Raw genomic sequence first — 5732 nt, forward strand, 5'->3', positions numbered from 1 at the left:
TTAAGTGATTGTAGCACCCAGACATTCTGAGCACATGCTCACTAGCTGAGCTATTCTCCTCCATCTTGTTGGCAAAAGAACTTGTCAGAGGTCTCACACCTCTCAACACGGGCATGAGCCTGAAATCCCAATTTCAGCTCTTGGAACATCTCATATGTTCTATGGCGTTCAAAACGTCATTGGAATCCCGATTCTAAGCCGTAAAGTATGGTGCACTAAACTATCAAGTAGTCATCAGGATGTGTCTGTCAGGTGTTCACAACATCCACAGACGACGTTGTAGGGGTTTGCACATCGAGCGGTGCATCAAAGACGTAAGCCTTCTGTGTAGCAGTGAGGACACTCCTCGGACTACGGACCTAGTCCGCATCATTGCTTACAATATCTTTCAACTTAATCTTTCTCTAGGAACGTATTGAAACAGGGAGCTACAACGTGAGCTATTTATCTACAACATATTTGCAAAGACAATTTAGACTATGTTCATGATAATTGAGTTCATCTAATCAAATTATTTAATGAACTCCCACTCAGATAGACATCCCTCTAGTCATCTAAGTGAAACATGATCCGAATCGACTAGGCCGTGTCCGATCATCACGTGAGACGGACTAGTCATCAACGGTGAACATCTCATGTTGATCGTATCTTCTATACGACTCATGTTCGACCTTTCGGTCTTCCGTGTTCCGAGGCCATGTCTGTACATGCTAGGCTCGTCAAGTCAACCTAAGTGTTTCGCATGTGTCCCGAGGCCATGTCTGTACATGCTAGGCTCGTCAACACCCGTTGTATTCGAACGTTAGAATCTATCACACCCGATCATCACGTGGTGCTTCGAAACAACGAACCTTCGCAACGGTGCACAGTTAGGGGGAACACTTTTCTTGAAATTTTAGTGAGGGATCATCTTATTTAAGCTACCGTCGTTCTAAGCAAATAAGATGTAAAACATGATAAACATCACATGCAATCAAATAGTGACATGATATGGCCAATATCATTTTGCTCCTTTTGATCTCCATCTTCGGGGCTCCATGATCATCGTTGTCACCGGCATGACACCATGATCTCCATCATCGTGTCTTCTTGAAGTTGTCTCGTCATCTATTACTTCTACTACTATGGCTAACGCTTTAGCAATAAAGTAAAGTAATTACATGACGTTTATGTTGACACGCAGGTCATAAATAAATTAAGACAACTCCTATGGCTCCTGCCGGTTGTCATACTCATCGACATGCAAGTCGTGATTCCTATTACAAGAACATGATCAATCTCATACATCACATATATCATTCATCACATCCTTTTGGCCATATCACATCACAAGGCATATGCTGCAAAAACAAGTTAGACGTCCTCTAATTGTTGTTGCAAGTTTTTACGTGGCTGCTATAGGTTTCTAGCAAGAACGTTTCTTACCTACGCCAAAACCACAACGTGATATGCCAATTTCTATTTACCCTTCATAAGGACCCTTTTCATCGAATCCGATCCGACTAAAGTGGGAGAGACAGACACCCGCTAGCCACCTTATGCAACTAGTGCATGTCAGTCGGTGGAACCAGTCTCACGTAAGAGTACGTGTAAGGTCGGTCCGGGCCGCTTCATCCCACGATGCCGCCGAATCAAGATAAGACTAGTAACGGCAAGTAAATTGACAAAATCGACGCCCACAACTGCTTTGTGTTCTACTCGTGCATAGAAACTACGCATAGACCTAGCTCATGATGCCACTGTTGGGGATCGTAGCAGAAATTTAAAATTTTCTACGCATCACCAAGATCAATCTATGGAGTAATCTAGCAACGAGGGGAAGGAGAGTGCATCTACATACCCTTGTAGATCGCTAAGCGGAAGCGTTCAAGTGAACGGGGTTGATGGAGTCGTACTCGTCGTGATCCAAATCACCGATGATCCTAGCGCCGAACGGACGGCACCTCCGCGTTCAACACACGTACGGAACGGAGACGTCTCCCACGCCTTGATCCAGCAAGGAGGAGGGAGAGGTTGAGGAAGAGAGTCCAACAGCAGCACGACGGCGTGGTGGTGATGGAGTGGCAGTTCTCCGGCAGGGCTTCGCCAAGCTCACGCGGAGGAGGAGAGGTATTGGAGGGGAGGGGCTGCGCCAGGTTCAAGGGTGTGGCCGCCCTCCCACCCCTCCACTATTTATAGGTGGGGAGAGAGGGGGCCGGCCCCCCTAGATCCCATCTAGGGTTGGGGGCGGCGGCCAAGGGGGGGAGGAGTGCCTCCCAAGTCAAGTGGAGGCCCTCCCCCTTAGGGTTTCCCCTCTCCCATGCGCATGGGCCTTGGGGGGGCTGGTGCCCTTGGCCCATTAAGGTTAGGGCGCCCCCTACAGCCCATGCTGCTGTATTGGACGTGGTGGAACATTTTCCGGACCTCCGGACCCCTCCGGAATCCTCCGGAACCTTCCGGAAGCTTCCCGGTACAATACCGGAAAAAACCGAACTTTTCCCGGAACCCGAACAACAACTTTCCATATATAAATCTTTACCTCCGGACCATTCCGGAACTCCTCGTGACGTCCGGGATCTCATCCGGGACTCCGAACAACATTCGGTAATCACATACAAGTCTTCCTAATAACCCTAGCGTCATCGAACCTTAAGTGTGTAGACCCTACGGGTTCGGGAACCATGCAGACATGACCGAGACAACTCTCCGGCCAATAACCAACAGCGGGATCTGGATACCCATGTTGGCTCCCACATGTTCCACGATGATCTCATCGGATGAACCACGATGTCGAGGATTCAATCAATCCCGTATTCAATTCCCTTTGTCCAGCGGTATTGTACTTGCCCGAGATTCGATCGTCGGTATCCCGATACCTTGTTCAATCTCGTTACCGGCAAGTCTCTTTACTCGTTCCGTAACACATCATCCCGTGATCAACTCCTTGGTCACATTGTGCACATTATGATGATGTCCTACCGAGTGGGCCCAGAGATACCTCTCCGTTACACGGAGTGACAAATCCCAGTCTCGATTCGTGCCAACCCAACAGACACTTTCGGAGATACCTGTAGTGAACCTTTATAGCCACCCAGTTACTTTGTGACATTTGGCACACCCAAAGCACTCCTAGGGTATCTGGGAGTTGCACAATCCCATGGTCTAAGGAAATGATACTTGACATTAGAAAAGCTTTAGCAAACGAACTACACGATCTTGTGCTAGGCTTAGGATTGGGTCTTGTCCATCACATCATTCTCCTAATGATGTGATCCTGTTATCAACGACATCCAATGTCCATGGTCAGGAAACCGTAACCATCTATTGATCAACGAGCTAGTCAACTAGAGGCTTACTAGGGACATGGTGTTGTCTATGTATCCACACATGTATCTGAGTTTCCTATCAATACAATTATAGCATGGATAATAAACTATTATCATGAACAATGAAATATAATAATAATAACTAATTTATTATTGCCTCTAGGGCATATTTCCAACAATGAGTTCTTTGTGACTAATGTTGAGTCCATGGATTATATGCACTTTTTTCCATCCTTCCACCATTGCTAGCCTCTCTAATACCGCGCACCTTTTGCCGGTATCATACACCCACCATATACCTTCCTCAAAACAGCCACCATACCTACCTATCATGGCATTTCCATAGCCATTCCGAGATATATTGCCATGCAACTTTCCACCGTTCCGTTTATTATGACACGCTCCATCATTGTCATATAGCTAGCATGATCATGTAGTTGACATCGTATTTGTGGCAAAGCCACCAATCATAATTCTTTCATACATGTCACTCTTGATTCATTGCATATCCCGGTACACCGCCGGAGGCATTCATATAGAGTCATATTTGTTCTAAGTATCAAGTTGTAATTGCTGAGTTGTAAGAAAAATAAAAGTGTGATGATCATCATTTTCTAGAGCATTGTCCCAAGTGAGGAAAGGATGATGGAGACTATGATTCCCCCATTAGTCGGGATGAGACTCCGGATGAAAAAAAAGAGGCCATAAAAAAGGAGAAAAGGCCCAAATAAAAAAAATAAAAAATGAGAGAAAAAGAGAGAAGGGACAATGTTACTGTCCTTTTACCACACTTGTGCTTCAAAGTAGCACCATGATCTTCATGATAGAGATTATCTCGTTATGTCACTTTCATATACTAGTGGGAATTTTTCATTATAGAACTTGGATTGTATATTCCAATGATGGGCTTCCTCAAATTGACCTAGGTCTTCGTGAGCAAGTGAGTTGGATGCACACCCACTTAGTTTCTTTTGATGAGCTTTCATATACTTATAGCTCTAGTGCATCTGTTGCATGGAAATCCCTACTCACTCACATTGATATCTATTGATGAGCATCTCCATAGCCCGTTGATATGCCTAGTTGATGTGAGACTATCTTCCCCTCTTTTTGTCTTCTCCACAACCACCCTTCTATTCCACATAGTGCTATGTCCATGGCTCACGCTCATGTATTGCGTGAAGATTGAAAAAGTTTTGAAAAAGTTAGAGTATGAAACAATTGCTTGGCTTGTCATCGGGGTTGTGCATGATTTAAATACTTTGTGTGGTGAAGATAGAGCATAGCCAGACTATATGATTTTGTAGGGATAACTTTCTTTGGCCATGTTATTTTGAGAAGAAATAATTACTTTATTAGTATGCTTGAAGTGTTATTATTCTTTATGTCAATATGAACTTTTATCTTGAATCTTTCTAATCTGAATATCCATACCACAATTAAGAAATTTTGCATTGAAATTATCTCAAGTAGCACTCCACATCAAAAATTCTCTTTTTATCATTTACCTACTCGAGGACGAGCAGGAATTAAGCTTGGGGATGCCTGATACGTCTCCAACATATCTATAATTTTTGATTGCTCCATGCTATATTATCTACTGTTTTGGACTATATTGGGCTTTATTTTCCACTTTTATATTATTTTGGGGACTAACCTATTAACCGGAGGCCCAGCCCAGAATTGTTGTTTTTTGCCTATTTCAATGTTTCGAAGAAACAGAATATCAAACGGAGTCCAAACAGAAAAATCCTTTTTGGAACGTGATTTTCTTCTTGGATAAGACCCATGAGACTTGGACCCGACTCCAAGAAGTATCGGAGGCGGCCACGAGGGTAGGGCCCCCCCTACAGGGTGCGCCCCCTGCCTCGTGGGCCCCTTGGTGCTCCACCGACGTACTCCTTCCTCCTATATATACCCACGTACCCCCAAACAATCAGAACAGGAGCCAAAAACCTAATTCCATCGCCGCAACTTTCTGTATCCACGAGATCCCATCGTGGGGCCTGTTTCGGAGCTCCGCCGGAGAGGGCCGTCATCACGGAGGGCTTCTACATCATCATAGCCCCTCCGATGAAGTGTGAGTAGTTTACCTCAGACCTTCGGGTCCATAGTTAGTAGCTAGATTGCTTCTTCTCTCTTTTTGGATCTCAATACAATGTTCTCCCCCTCTCTTGTGGAGATCTATTCTATGTAATCTTCTTCTTTTGCGGTGTGTTTGTTGAGACCGATGAATTGTGGGTTTATGATCAAGTCTATCTATGAACAATATTTGAATCTTCTCTGAATTCTTTTATGTATGATTGGTTATCTTTGCAAGTCTCTTTGAATTATCCGTTTGGTTTGGCCAACTAGATTGGTAGCTCTTGCCATGGGAGAAGTGCTTAGCTTTGGGTCCGATCTTGCGGTGTCCTTTCCCAGTGATAG

Source organism: Triticum aestivum, chromosome 6A (genome assembly GCF_018294505.1).
Source record: "Triticum aestivum cultivar Chinese Spring chromosome 6A, IWGSC CS RefSeq v2.1, whole genome shotgun sequence".
NCBI classification, from domain to species: Eukaryota; Viridiplantae; Streptophyta; class Magnoliopsida; order Poales; family Poaceae; genus Triticum; species Triticum aestivum.